Source organism: Anser cygnoides, chromosome 2, assembly GCF_040182565.1.
Source record: "Anser cygnoides isolate HZ-2024a breed goose chromosome 2, Taihu_goose_T2T_genome, whole genome shotgun sequence".
NCBI classification, from domain to species: Eukaryota; Metazoa; Chordata; class Aves; order Anseriformes; family Anatidae; genus Anser; species Anser cygnoides.
This window is the reverse complement of record NC_089874.1, coordinates 67,436,429-67,452,184: the sequence shown is the minus strand read 5'-3', so window position 1 is coordinate 67,452,184 and position 15,756 is coordinate 67,436,429. Positions and strand designations below refer to the sequence as shown.

At 40.8% G+C, this 15,756-nt stretch overlaps 1 protein-coding gene across 9 annotated transcripts in view; it reads left to right on the top strand.

The window, feature by feature from the left end:
- The window catches only part of PHACTR1 (phosphatase and actin regulator 1), a 409,041-nt gene that overhangs the window by 231,675 nt on the left and 161,610 nt on the right, over window positions 1–15,756 (top strand). The window lies entirely within an intron of this gene.

Here is a 15,756-nt window from a genome sequence, read left to right as displayed (position 1 = left end):
TGCAAGTGATAAGACAGCAAAAAGCAGTATCCATTGAAGAGTGCAACCAAATATTAAGTTTGCATTGGGAACTAGTTTGCAAAGGGAGTTTTTTCTCCTTGAAACAGAAGTGCGTTGTCTAGAACTAGGTATATGTAACATCAGTGGACAAAAGGTGTGGCTCAGTTTCTCAGGCCAGCTTTCTGAATTGTGTGAACATCCACACTTGTCTAAGAATGTAGGTCCAGATTCCTCCCAGCACCTGTAGGGTGTCATTGGCAAAGCGCTGGAGAAGGTAATTATTTATACCTAATGCTGGCAAATGAACCACCAGTTGAGGGTGGAGTGGTGTTGAGTTCTGCATTGAGTTTGGGCACTGAAGAGTGGCAGGGATGTGGTGAGCATGGCTGGCACTTGCAGTGTTTGAAGGCAGGGGACAGTTTGTGTTCAGCTTGCTTTCATCCCATTCCCCCAAGCAAGTAGCAGTATAGCTGACAGACATCTCCAGAGGAGGGTAATAACGTGTCATTACTCAGCCTTGTTTAGGGCTACAGAGGAAGAAATGCTATCTTTATAACTTTCCTAATACATTCCTGATCTTTTTTGTATGCTTGTCATTTTTGAGACAGAGAATGTATGTTCTTTTAGCAACGAATGCATTTACCATTTGGGGGTGCCAAAATAGGGCATATTCCCTTCATCTGAATGGAGTACCTGTTCCTTCAGTGAAGGCCCTTTCTCCAGATAGCCTGAAAAAGGAGAGCCCAAAATACATGTATGCTGTTTCATTTTTATCGGAGAAATGGTGGTTTTCTGTCAGCTGTAGGTTAACCTTCCAGGAGCATCCCAGCAGTGCAGGTCTCTGTCTGTTGTAATGAAATACCTGGCTGCCAGAGAAAGAAGGGACTGGGCACCAACTGAAACTCAACAGGAATATTTTCATTGGCTGTACTTAGCAGGATCAACAAGTCTACAATCACTACTTGAAGCTGAAATTACTTTCTGGTAACACATAATTGAATGCAGACCTGAGCACTCTTGAGAGCATAATGAACCACAAAAGCTCGAGGTACTAGATGTTGTCAGCTGTTATGGCAGGCATCAATTTATCAATTGTCTTGATACAAATGAGTATCTCACACCATGCTAAAAATATGTTTCTGCAGCAAATCAAAGCTGCTGCATCAAAGTAGGATTCACATAGAGATGCACAAGTTTTAGCTATGCTTAGCAATCTTCCCCACATTTTTCTCTGTCCTCTTCTTATTTCACAGAGACAGTCATTAATCTTTGCTAGTAAGTAGCTTTAAAAAACAAGACAAAAAAAGCTAAGGAAATTATCAGCACTCCAGTGTTCAAAGTGAAAAGTGGTTACTGCTAGCAGTCATATCTTCTTTAAGCCACTTCCAAACATATTGGAGTAGGAGAGCAGTGGATGGCAGTTGCATCATTAGATTTGGTTGATGTACCTTCAAGCACACTTTCTGGGGCTACTTGGCTGATTAGATGAGTTTCTGCATGGGGGCAGAGGTATATTTTGAGCATGCTGGGGCTTCAGGTCTCTTTTTGTGAGCAAAGCCTATATGCACAAAGGGTGAAGAGGTGCTCTGTGGTGCAGAGCCTCCTGAAGGAGCTCAGCAGCAACTGGCACGGTAGGTAGGTGTGCTGCTGGGGAGTCATGGGGGGCATGGGCATACACTGCTTACTCCGCTATTGTTTCTGCTTGTCTTTAAATAAAAGTACTACTTTACATTTTCTGATGTCCTCCACCACCTAATATATTCCCTTTGAAACGTAATGGAAAGTTGCTGCTGTAATTAACTCATTGAATGTTTATAACAATTGCTAATTGTACCTGGCTGGAAAGCTGGGAGGATCTCACTGTCTCTAATGTGACTGGATAATTATATATTTTTTTCTCTTCATATTTTTCTGTAAAACATGTTCTCTTTGCAGGAGCTTTTATTGCTGGGCAGCTGATGTTCAGTTCCCATGAATGGCGGGTGCAGGCTAGCAATCAGCCCTAGGGCAGCAAATGGGATGAAGATATTCCAGACCTCTGCTCCCTTAGGGATACTCTAGGCAAACAATGTATTCGTTTTTCTGTGTAATGCATGGATGCTACTACAAAACTGAGAAAAACAAAGGTCTGTGCAATAGCAAAAGAAGCCTTCATACCACCAGAAACCTCATCTTTGGGCAGCTTCTTCTAAGAGCCAGAATAGGGCTTGGTTGTTCATTTTTAGAAAAGGAAAGAAATAAAGAAAACAAGTATCCTAGAAAGCCACCTCTGAGATGCTGCTTCTGCATCTTGGTATAAAAGCTTGTACACAGCCTGCCACAATCCATGCACGTTCACTATTTCTTTTCAGTAGGCAGCTGTTGCTAGCTGTTGCCACAGATCGTGGGGAAGTTGGCAAATACTGTCTCTTTCTTCTGCTTCTCACAGCCAGCTAACAGTATGTCTGCATGGCACAATGCATTAGCACAATAGTTCTTCCAGATAATGTTTTGCTCCATGTATCCGGGTGCAGCCATGCATTGCCCTCTGTAGAGGTCTCTTTTAAAGAAAATGCAGGTCATTGGCCTGAAGTGGCAACTCAGAGCCACTTCTTTCAGAGATATTGGGAGACTTCTCAGTGAATGTGTCTTCCACAAGAACTGACTGGAGTCACCATCACAAGCTGCTCTCATGCATTGTCTGTTTTGTAGCTTTATCTTAGATATTCCATGAATTTGTGCAAACCATTTCTCTGTCTCAGTTATTTACCTGCAAAGCAAGTATCTGTTTGTAATGGGACACAGACTATTCCTGACTTTTTATTACAGTGACTAGCCCTCGTACCTCTTAGGCCTCCAGTGTAATTACTGTAGTGTAATTATAAATAGTAATATTTTCTTTGGGGATTCTGTGTTTGTTTATGCAGTTTAGCTAAACTTTTGACAGTTGTCTGTCTTGAGAGATTTTGGCATTTCAGTGATGCTCTACTAATCACCCTTCTAATGGGCTCATGCTACTTAAGGACGGAACTCTGCCATCCTTGCTAGAATTCAGTAGTATCTCTTCATGACTATGCATCCATAAAATAATATTTATGTCTAAAATATTACATAGGAGGCCATCATTATACAATATAAGATTCAAGAAAATCAAACAATCTCTTTGAATTGAACTTCCCATAGCATAGCCGGAGAGGTTGTAAGTTGTTTTTCTTTGAAAATTACATTTGTAGATTTGTAGTCAGATTTGTAGTCTTGGGATCACTTGCTTCATACTGAACAAAGCAAGACACGTTGTACAGCAATGTTTGTATGTATTTGCATCCAGCCTAGTATGGCAGGGGAGTTTGATTCCACATTAATCCGGGCATTAACTTTATAGTAGTTACTTTGCACATTTATTGGGAAAAGGAGAGCTGCTGTAGAGCTGACACAATTTTAGGAAAATGATTTTACTATAAGACAAAGCCAAAGTGATTTTTGTGAATGAAAGAGGATAGTTATCAGACTTCAGTATGGGGCATCTGCTTTAGGAAAGACCTCCAAGTATTGTGGGTAAAGGAATATATTTTCGAGGTGTGCCTGATTTGTTTGTTTGCTTTTGGGGGTAAATGATCTAGCAGCACAGCCTTATATTCTTAAATCTTGAGGCGTGGTGGCTGTCTGGGTGTACAGAGCATAGGAGAAATGCTCTTTGGTTGCATTTGTTTCCATAAGAGGGAGGAGGGGAGGTTGCTTGTACAGTATTTTATAGCCAGGATTTGGTAGTATTGGTTCTTCACCAAGAAAGTTTATTCTCCAAAGATGCCCAGTTTGACTTAGTCAAAAGCAGACAAAATATATTGAATGCTTATTTAAATAATTTTTCAGCAGCTTAATGGGGTAGGAGAACTCCTCCCTTTTCCATTTCATTTCTGGTATAAATGACTACCTTTAAGAAGCCTAAGAAGCAAAGAAGATTAATTTCTTTGCCTAGATCTGAAGCTAGCCTTACATATTATAAATGTTTGTTTCAATCCAGCTCAGAGGACGGAAAAAAAAATCAGAGGAAGGCATGAATGAATTCTAAAACTTTCTGACCATATACCAGCATTTAAATTCTGTATTTGCATCAAAAATCAGTGCTACTCACCAGAACTTAAGATTTTAATGCTCTGCCCTGAAAAACTACTTTCAATAGAATGAGAGAGAACAACAAAGATTTAATTTTTAATGGGGGATGTTGTACAGGAGATGGTTTTGCAAAATGGCATTGATTAGGACTGTAATTAAATGGAATCTTAAAGAAATGAAAAGAAGTTCAGCATATACTTAGTTTTTAAAGAAAGATGGATTTACAATGCTCCAGATGTTTTGCTTAGAATAAGCTTCATTGACCTAGAATATTAATGTGTGCCAGCATACTTACTGTGGTAGGGTTTGCTTCAGGATCTTTGGTTTGAATTTCAATGTGTTTTGTTTCTGAGCACAGCAATCTGCACAGAATGCTTCTAAAGATTAAAATTATAAAGGTATATCAAGCAGACAGACACAAAGCTTGCATTGTGACTTTTTCCCATTCTTCTAAGTCATCACAACTGCGTAGATTCATTATTTCCTGAAAACCTATTTTTGTAAGGCTTGTATTATCAAAAACCTTTATTTGGACTACCATGTTTGAAGGATGTTTTCACATTCTATAAAAGACCTTTGTCTAATCAGACCCTGTGGTTCCAGGCACCTATTGTAGCCAAAGGTATCAGAAGGCAATGCATGAAACAAATGAAAAATTACAAAAAACAAAACAAACCAAAAAAACAGCAACAGCAATCACTCTGTAATCATAATTTAAATGCTGACTAAACAGAGTTTTTTGTGTGATCACTGCAAGTATTTTGTTTTATTGCCTATCTTCCCAACCAGTAGACAATTGGAAGTTGATCAGTTACAGAACATCAACCAACACTGATTTAGGCCGTTGGGGCTAAGAGGTATTACAGTGTCTCTCATCTCAAATAGTCCCATGCTTCTTATCAATTGAGGTGAATGAGCCATGCTTGCAGCATCTCCCAACTCTACTGACACATGGGAGAATCATGCTAAACTTTACAAGTATCTATTATGCACAGGCAAAATGTATTTTCTGAGTTGCTTCTGTGAAACAGTTGAGCTTCGTGTTCTAAAGCTGAACAACCATATTCAATTTCAAAGAATGTGAAGAAAAACACAGGTTGTGGATATTGTCTTTCACTCCTCAGGATCTTCAGGACCTTCTATTTTCCCTATTATTTTCCCAAAATCTAGTATTCTCTTTTTAATTGTTTATCCCTGGATGATACTTCATCTTCTAAAACCTAGCATCACCACCTCTGCAACTGGACGTCTGCATGCCTTTGGAGATCCTGGGGCTATGCATTAGAAATCTTGGTGTTTGTTCAAGGGTCCCAGTGTTATCATTACTGTGCAGCAGAAATGCTCAGAGCCAAATGTGACAGCAGACCAAATGTAAAGATAATAGATTTATTTCATCCATAGGCTTTTAACAGCAGAACAAAACATCAGAAAGATAAGGTAGCAGAACACAGCAGTATTTTTGAGTTATAGAAGTTCCTTGACTGTGGTTTGACATCCTAGCTAGCTTCTAACTTTTTTCCCAAATCGAGACAGAATTGTTTTCCTGTGCTCTGTTGTCCAAAATGCCTGCTTCTCTCTGTTCTCCTCAGAGGATGGGGAGAAAAGGTGGGAATAAATGAAGGAAAAGAGATCACCTCCTGTGCCAAAGCTATACTCTTTTGTTTCTACTTCATCCTCCTTACAAAAATGTGCTTCTTTCTAGCCACCGGGACATTTCCTTCCACCTCCTCCATGAGATGCTTTGATTAATGTTACTTACTCATACCTGAATTAGCACATTCCTGCCTTGGAGACAAAGTTTCTCATTTACAAGTCCTCAAAACCTGCTCCTGAAGTCCATGCTTCAAACTTCTTATAATTGTAACTACTTTCTCTTCGGGTGAATTGTCAAAACACAAAATCTAATAGTACGGACTGTGCAATCTACAATACACAACTGAAGACTGACTAGCATCCCACCTGCTCCCCTCCACACTGTTGGTTTTGTGGTAAACATTTTGAGACCCAAGGAAATTCAGTGTGGAAAGTCCCATTACTCAACATGATTATACTGCTGCAAGTGCCTCATCGGGTCTCATTGCACAGGCTCAAAGTAGAGCATGAAGCAGAGAAACATTGCTTCGATTAAGCACTGCAGTGCATGTTTTTTTAAGTCAGTGAGAGGTCAGTGGCAATATCAATTGATTTCATCAGGATAACCACATTGATTTGTCAGGTCACTGCCATTCCTCTAGGGTCTCTCTGTGTTAGTTCCTTATCTCTTGACTTTGTTTTATCTTCTTTCATCTACTAAGCTCAACTGGTTTTTCTAGCTTCCATTTATCCTCCAATTCTCCTACCTGTGTTTGGCCCCTTAACCAAGTCTCCATTCTGCACTACCACTAACCTCTTCTTTTCTCATGGACTTTCATTTACTGTTCCCAAAACATGAAAAATACAGGACTCATAATTCTGAGTTGCTGAAAATTTCTGGTAAGGAGCTGAACTACAAGTTGTGACTTGCAAATCCCAGGGCTTCCATGATATTAACCCAGCAGAAGAGGCAGTTGTCAGGTGTGTGAAGATAATGTTTATAGCTCTTGTTAGTGAGCCAGAAGCTGCTGCCTTTCCTTGATAACACCTTCTCTTTCTCACTGGGGGTGGTGGTGGTGGTGAAAACTGTTGAACACAGGGGCTAGTAAAGGGCACCTTGTGTTCTTTGCTTCTTTATGTAGACTGCAGTTGTGCCTCTGACATGCACTGTGCAATTTCTAAATGGCCAGACAGGAAGAACTGCCTTGTAATTGAATTTGGATTCAAGTAAAGCTCTGACACGATTTCTGTAACACACTGGACAAGCTATGCGTCTTTTTCTTTGTCATACTTAAATGCAGGTGATACTTCTGCAGTTGTATCTAGTTGAATCACAGCCTTTTCAAGGTTGGGCTGTTTGAACAGTACCTTGTATAAAGCAGTTCATCATGCAAGTTGAGGTCCTTATTACGGATAATTACTTATGAATAAGCCTTTGTCCCAAAGAGCTTACAAGAGACCAAACTCATTCCACACAGCCTGATGAAATAAATCATGTGGCATTCACGTTCAGTTGGTGCTGACGACCTGAATTCAACGTGTGTGATATAAAGATGAAAATCTTTCCATATCATTATAAAACCCCTTCAACCATTCATTATCACCATTTGCTAACCTTGTTATCCCCTAGCTAAGCAGCAAGCCAACTATTCATAATAGCTTTATAATAAGCTGCTTCATTCTCTACAGCCCATGTTCTTGTTGCACCTTCAGCACCTTCTTTGCTTTTAAGTCCTAGTTTGGTCAGAAGAACAAGAGAAAGAGCAAAACAAATACTTGTTCTCCCTTACTGGTCTTTGTGCCTCCAGTGGGAGGCCAGATCAGGCTCACAAAATTCCTTCTCTCTCACATGCAATGACAGCTAGCACCTTACCTTGTAAGATGGAATCCTTTCAATTTGCACCTCTGTGTTTCTGCACAGGCATAAAGATAGCGGTCCATCAGGCAACCAGTGCAGCACACACTTTGTCATGTCATACTTGGTGTATTTCCCAGGATATTTCTCCTCTGGCAACTACAGTGTGGAGGGCACACTCTTTCAGATGGAGGCAGTTTGAAGTGGTGGAGGAGTCTCTATCAGGAAAGGTTATAAGACATAGATGCAAAATGTTCATAGTCCAGGATCACTCAAAGCAGCTAGAAAAATGTGGAAATATGGCCAGAACAAAAGTAGAACTTTGATGTGAAAAGCTAATTTGCAGTTTACAGTGCATGAGATCTCATCTCAGTGCATGAGAGAGTTGCTGGAGGTCCCGTGAGGAAGAAAGCCAAAGGGTATCTCTGAAGAAAACTTTGAAAAGCTGTGTGTATCCTCATGAGCACAACTCACCTATAGCAAAGGGCTATAGGATGGTCACATCCCATTCTAATATCTCAGCTGAGTGTCTGAAAGTTGTTATCCAGGCTAGCGAGAGCCTAGTTGCTTTGCAGCTGCAGAATGCAAGAATACATAGCACAACAAGTTTCTTCGTAAGCTACAGCTTGGTAATCAATAGACACTCTTGTTAGCTAGACTGCTTGTGGTTGTTAGCACAAAGGTGTACAAGTCAGAGGAAGATATTATTGACTGAGACTGAGTGTTTTAGAATCGTGGAATAATTTAGATAGGATGGGAGCTATGGAGCTTAAAGCAGGTCTAAGTAGATCAGACCTGCTTGGGGACTTGTCCACCCCAGTCTTGAAAAGCTCCAGAGATGGAGATTTCACAACCTTCCTGGGCAACTTCGTTTTACTGTTGGAGATGAGTAACTAGCCTTAATCTTCTGTGGGGAGACAAAATTATCTTTTTATTCAGAAGTGGCTGCTTCTGCACAAGCCTCACAAGAGAGTGCAAACTGTGCATTCTCTCCTGGATTTTCTCTCAGCATGGTCTAAAAATACTGCTCATGAATAACAAAAGTACTTAGTTGTTCATAGTGATGTAAGGAGCATAGATGTATTTGGCCTCTTAGTATAAATTTTATTGATAAATTTTCAGTCATAATCCATAAACTGATTGAAAGCTTCCATCTGATAGTGGCCTCCTCGTGATGCACCTAGAGTCAGCAGAGTCTTGATGCTGGAATGCTTTAAGCTTAGAGGATTATTGCATTTAGAGGAAACATGAAGGAAAAGGACAAAAAGTCTGTTGAAATGTTTATTCAGAGTACATTGTATACTGCAGTCCTGAGGTCTGCTGGGGTGGCTTGGAACTTCTGTAATACAAAGCAACAAAAAAGATCTGCAGTAGGTATTACACTATTTTTCTGCATTTCTTCCACTGTGCAGACTTTCTACTTTGTCCTTCCATTGTACATTCTACTCCTGTTCAAACTAGTAGTAAAAACAAAATCCTACTTTTTGTGCTACCTCCACCTTTGTCTCCTGGAGGCTTAAGCTTCAGCAGATAGGCATTATGATGTATGATAGATATTATGATATGGAGCAGTTGGATCAGTAAAACCTCAGAAAATAAAAATATAAAAACTCACGCCAAAAAAAAACCACATTAGGACTAAGTTCTTATGAATAATTTGCATACATGATGGCTAAGATTTCAAAGAGTAGCATAGGTATTTAGTAATGCACTATGACAGTACTTCATTGGGAAAGTTGATTTAGATTTGAGCCAACATAGCATGCAAACTGCATGCTCTTCCTAGGAATTCGATGTCTTTTTTTTTTTTCTGTTAGTATTTCCTTCTGTTATAAAAGATCCTGAAAAATTAGTAAAATCCAAACTGAATCTTTAGGCTTTATAATTATCCAACAAGCAGATGTTAAAAAGCTCTGCAAATTGCACTTAAAAATATGTTCTAGAATTTCAGCAAGAACTGATTATGCAGTTCTTTCTTTGCATCCTTTAGCACACTCCAGCTTCTTTTGTTGACTGCTATTGAAGGTTTTAAAGAGGCAAACAATATTTAATATGGCCTTTTTTCAGAAAGATCTGTTGAATGCACATATATTGGCTGTTGTTACTGTCGAGACTAGCCTGGTTACATTAAACTCTGGGGACAGCGAGGGAATGATGGCATGCAAAGCCAAACCTTTCCCTCTATGTGTTACGCTTCCTACCAATCTACAGTGAAAGTAGAAGCATCAACTAAGAGATAGGGGTCTGACAGTGAAAAATGACTGGGCCCTGCAATAAAGATAGTAGGGGGCTAAAATGAGGAGAGTATGAATCCTTTTCTGCTGCTGTTTAGAGAAAGTGAAAGGTTCCTCATGCTCATTTCTGTGCTGTTCAGAGGAGTCTGTGTTTATGCTGAAGAAGGAAAAGATTGACAAAGATGCTCATTATATTGTCAGAGGCTTCTTGCTTTATTTCAGTACCGTGAGCTGCTAGCTCACTGGGAGATATGTATAGAAACTGCATGCTATTCCTAGGGATTTGTGTTGTCTTTTTTTTTTTTTTTTTTTCCTAATTTGAGAAACACGTGAGAGCTTATTGAAGTGAGATTTGACAGTGTGTGCTGCTGTCAGGTCCAGTGGAGGCAGATGCTTATGAAAGCTTCCACCTACCGCTTTGCTAGCATGCCTTAGTCTTCCTTTGCAGCCACTTAGGTATTCCAGGTTTCTGCACTGCTCATGTGTAATTACAAAGTGCTTTTTGGTGGTGGGGAAGCCTCTGAAGGTTGAGAGGGTCTGCCAGTTCGAAGGTACCCTGAAAGCTAGAGTGTCTATTCACAGCTTCTCTAATCTTCTCCCTTTTCCTCCTCCTTCCCTTTATCTGCTTTCTCTTCATGCTGAATGCTACCTCCGCTCACCTCGTGTTCCCTCCTGAATCTCTGCCTGCCTGCCTACTCATCTGAATTTCCCGTCACTTGTACCTCCGTTACGCCTTGCAAACAGTTAGCTTGCTGCTTCAGCTCAGTTTCTTGTTCTTCGTCTGAGCTTGCTCAGGGTTTGACTCTACTGGACTTGCTTTCTGTCTTTCCCTACACTTACGTCTTCCAAAGGTTTTACATTTTACGATCTTCTGAGACCGCCTCAAACACAACTGCCCTGCAAACCAGAGGATCCATCATGAGCAGCTGAACTGAGATGAAAGCTCTTTAGTTCTGCGTGGCTGACCTGGTGACCTGCAAGAGACGTGGCAGGTTCCAGGCTATCAGCCTAGAAAGTTTGGCAAGAGTATAGAACTATGTTAGAACAAGTGAGATTTTGGGGGCAAAATCTGCAAAATTTACTCTTCGTTTAACCTCTTTTTTGTGTATGTGAAAGTATTCCCTAAATGAGTGTATTCCATGAACAGTCATTTCCCCTGACCTTCAAATAAACTGTTCTGAACTACGAGCAACAGACTTAATATGAGTCATTTATAAAAGCAAAAAATCCAGTCATCCCTTTTATACTCTGATCTTAACTTTGTCCATTGTAGGCTGGTGATCTCAGTGGCCAGTAGAGAGTTTCTGAGATAATAACTGTCCATTTAATTGCTTTGAAATAAGTCTTTCGGTCTGTCTAGCAATTTCAAGCCATGCTCTTACTTTTTCTGGATATGATACTTCACCAAAGATATCTGCAATCTGATCATTCTCCATAATTTGGACCTGAGAAGTGACAATAAAAATACAGGTTATCAGCAGGGAATGTTAGTCTGTGTATGTGATTTGGGAAGCCATGCTTCTCAATACCATCAAGAATTAATTTGATTAGTCATGTGGACAGAAGTGTGGGGGCAATTTGTGCTGAGAGCAATGCTTGTAAAAGCTGATTGACTTCATTACAATTGCCTGTGATATACAGTTCAGTCTGACCTATTTTCTTAAATGTTCCTTAAAGCCAGATGACTCAAACCTTTCTGAAAACAGGGCAGACAGAGCACTGCTCAGTCCTTGAATGCCGGTGACAAGGAATTGAACGTGTTAGACTTCTGTGATTTTGTGGTATTCATGTCTATCCAACATACTGTAAAAGGGATGGAGTTTCAGGATATGCGAAGTGTCAGATCCAGAAAGACTGAGGTTTTCTCAGGTGCCTCAAGTTGATCACCAAAGATTTTAGGTACTAGCAATTGCAGGTAAATTTTTTTTTTTCTCAGCAGAGTTTCTTATACTTCCATCTTGAGCTGTGTACAATTCTGGAGAAAATAGTAAGAAAACCATAGTGGCATCCTAAAAGCTGGTGACTTTGACCTGCTTTATATGCTGTCTTTGCATTCAAGAGTTTCCAGAAAAGGCTGTTCCAACTCGTCAGTTTGTCACACATCCAAAGCTTGATTGGATCCACAGTTTCAAGTTTCTTCACTGCTTGTTGAAAATTCAGGGCTTCTGCTGTATTTTCCATGTTACTTTAAGCAAAACATTTGATTTTGTTAAAAATAGTATTCATGTTCTGAAACAATTGTAATGCAAGTCTCAGGAATCCTCATATTGTCCTGTTTGCTTTGTTTTTTTCAGCCGTAGTTTTACTTACAGCCAACAAAACAAATGTGCCTTATTTCTGTATCCATAGGAAGAGGCATAAAACTAACTCATGATGTGGGAGCAGTTCTGCCTGTTTGGTGCCCAGAGCTGGCCATTTCCTGCCTTTGTTTACTCCAAAGGCTTTGAATACTCCTCTGGACCCTCTCCTTCCCATTTTCATTGCTAGAAGCATTTCTGACAATGTCACATCCAGTTTTTCCCCCAGGGGCTTGCTAGATGCACATACACGTGCTCTGCCTTCTCCCCTCGCTGAGCTTTTTTTAGTGTGCTGTGGGGGAGCATAACCTTGTGAGGAATGATAGTTGCAGCCAGGTACCTGACTGCAGGTTTATTTCTGGGGTGGTTGTGTTTTCTTGTTGTTTTTTTAAATACTTTTTCTGCACCTATATATGACAGCTCTGGTTTTGATGGGAGGAAAGCAAAAGGTGCAGAACTATTTATTTATGAGCAGAAGGAAAAAGGTATTTTGGGGATGGGAGGAGTGAAAATCCACAGTGGGTATTGGACTTTGTATTCTTCCAGTGTCAAGCAGGGAATAACTAGCTAGGAATCTGCTGCATGTTTTATGTCTCCGAGTCACCAGTGCTATTGCATTTTGGTTTATGCTTTGATGTACAACTATGTGAACTGCCGAACTGGCCAGGCACGACTTGATTAGGATGTCTCCTTGGTTTCAGTCTTATAATTGACACCTACTGAGTCTTATAATTAACACCTACTGAGGTGTTTGGAACTGCTTTTTTATTGACTTTGAGATTGTAGGTAGATGTAAACTGAGGTTGCAGGAGTGCTTTTGAGTCCAAATTCTTGCCTCTGCTCTGTCCTGTGTCTATTATCAAGGTAAAAGCAATGTATCTTTCCATTCTTCTGGAGATCCAGTTGTGCAGGACCTGCAAAGTGCTCCAAACAGATCGCTAAAACCCCAGGGCATGCCATGTCTAACTCAGACACAAAAATGCAGGCTGGATTTCCTATGGTGGGAGCTAATGACCTTGATAGGACTGTAGTGACTATTGGCTCTGGTGCTGGTACTTGCAGTGACTTTGCTAGAGAAAGAACTTCCCCTGTAATTTCAGCATGAAGATTGTCTGTTCCTTTGAGTATCATCTCATGTGAATGATTGCTTGCCCAGCAGTTTTACGGATCCAGATTTCACATTGGTTCATTGCTGGTGTTTACCCTTAACTTCATCAGGCCTTTGTGAATTAATTATGCATATATGTCTGGGGTTTTTGTGTGTTCGCTGTTCAACATTCAAATGGCAGCTCAGCAACTTCCCGTCTGTTGTGCTGGGGATGATGGCATCTTCCTTTCTATCCTTAGAATTCCTTTACCATCACCAGTGCTTCACACTTGCAGCAAGCAGGTGTTCATAAGCTCATGTGTTTTATGTGTATAACCTTTTCTGTTCATTTTTATCATACCATATGGCATCACACTGAAATAAAGCAGGGCTTCTCCTCAGTACGGAGAGAGCTCCATCATGGCAAAGTGTGCACAGGAAACGGAGAGCTCTGCATGTAGAGGAAGAATGAGCCATGTGATGCTTCAGCAGCACTGCTGAACGTGGGAAGGCCAAGGACGGGCACTTTCTTTCCTTTCTTCTCCCTTCAGTGTGTTTTTGTTTGTGCAACACTCATCACCTGGCTCCCTGGGGCTTGTGACTGTGAGGAATAGCATGGGATTGTTGCTTAAGAATGTGTTTATAGCTGCAGAACTAAAAAGGTCATCTTCTATTTTGGCCTGCAGGAGTCTCAGGCTGACTCTCCCTCTTCCCTGCCCTCCCAGTTTTGCTGATGTGCCCTGCAGTAAGCAGAAATGCACAGAAACACTGTCAGCCTAGCACCCTGGAGCCCCCCTCATGGGCCAGATCCTACTGAACTAACTGCCTGGCAAACAGCCACTGTCAGTGGATCAAATTGTACATGTTTTCCTCTTCACTCCAGGCTGATCAGTTTGTTTCAGTGTGTGTAACAGAACGTCGCATTGTTTGCATTAATCACCAGAGCAGCTGTTAATTAGTTAATTTATCTTCTCTTCTCTTTTTTTTTTTTTTTTATTATTTTCACTGGGATTCATAGTACAGTGGGCAGAGGAAACAGGAAGGAAAGGGAAATATTTAGAAAAAAATGCCAAGTACAGGGGCATCCCTGCAAAAACAACACTGCCTAAATACATGTGGTGGTTTTACTGTATGGGCTGCTGCAGGGAAAGTTAACTCCATCCCAGCCAGACCCAGTACAACAGACTGTAAAACAAGTGAATCATGGTATATTGGTTAGAAAGGCTAAACTGCTGAGAAAAAGTGATCCTGCCTTTTTAGACTTGCATCTAGTCTAGTGTTTTTAACCTGCAGCCACCAGGACAGTGCCAATCTGTTAGCCACAGCTTTTTCAGGAATCCAATATAATGCTCCAAGGCAACCTTTGGACGGCGTTGGTGGCAGCGCAAGGGAAACATGGCTGAGAGGCTTCCTTGTGGTTTCTGATGTCCATTTTATTTATGCTGGGAACAGGAGGGAGCCTGTCCTGCTTGCAGAGAAACCTCTGCATGGTTTAGCTGAGAAACTTAAGGCAGACTTGAGGGGTGCCCTGACTGCCAGTGGGGTGTTTGTGTAGTGCCAAAGCTTCGAGAAAGAAGTAACCAAAAATCTTATTTTCTGAGGTGTGGAAGATGTGGCTTTTGGCTGTTTGGTTCCAGCATCTCTTCTTGCTTTCACAGAAATTGTTTGTGGGCATGATGACCCAAAAAAGACTCTCAGCCAGGAGACACGGAGAGACGTGTTGCAGAAGAAAAGATAGAAAGGCAGGGTGGAGCCTCAAAGATTTTTGCTGCAGATAAGAGTCCATATCTCCATAGTCATCAATTTAAAGGGTGTGCTGCTTTCATCTCTTCTCCATGGTAGTGGCACTTTCCTTAATGGCAAAGGCTGGGGTGGGAGGAAATGAGGGTACAAATGTTTTCCCAAGGTTATACGAGAAGTGAATATGGACTGGGAATAGAACTCGAGTTTGTTGATTTACTGTCATATAACCAACTGTCTGACATCCTCTTCATTGATTTTGGTGTCCACTGTGCAATAAAATTATGCCAGCTTTTGCAGCCACATATTGAAGCAGTGGAAGAGTTGTTATGCTTTTTTTTTTTTTTTTTGACTTATCTTTAAAAACAAGACAAAGCAAGTCATTTTCTGCAGAAATACTGTAGTGTGTTCATTTTACATTATTTGTCCTAGAACTGATTAGCAGCAGCAGCTTTCACCATAATTACACAGATCATAATTAAACATATTTTTGTTTTATGAACTGTGGCAAATTCAGATTCTCTATAAGGCAGCTCTCAGGAATGAAGGCAATTTGCATGTTATAGCAAAATGCATGTTGCAAGAGACATACTAGCAGATGGCTTCAGGACTTGTTTGCATTCAAAATACATAGCACCTGCAAGCAAAAATGCGCTGGCCTTTCTCCATGATAATTTCAGGTTTGTATACACATGGAATCTGTGTTACCCACCGGAGAAGTTGTTTTATTCCCTAACGTCCCCTAACAGCTGGGCACCTGCAGTCTCCTGGGATCTGACTGCAAAAGCTCAGTCCATTCCCGTAATGCTCAGTGGTTCTTTCGCTGTATTGTGGACCTGTGAGGCTGGACCAAGTTGCTCAAGAACTTCAGACCTGACC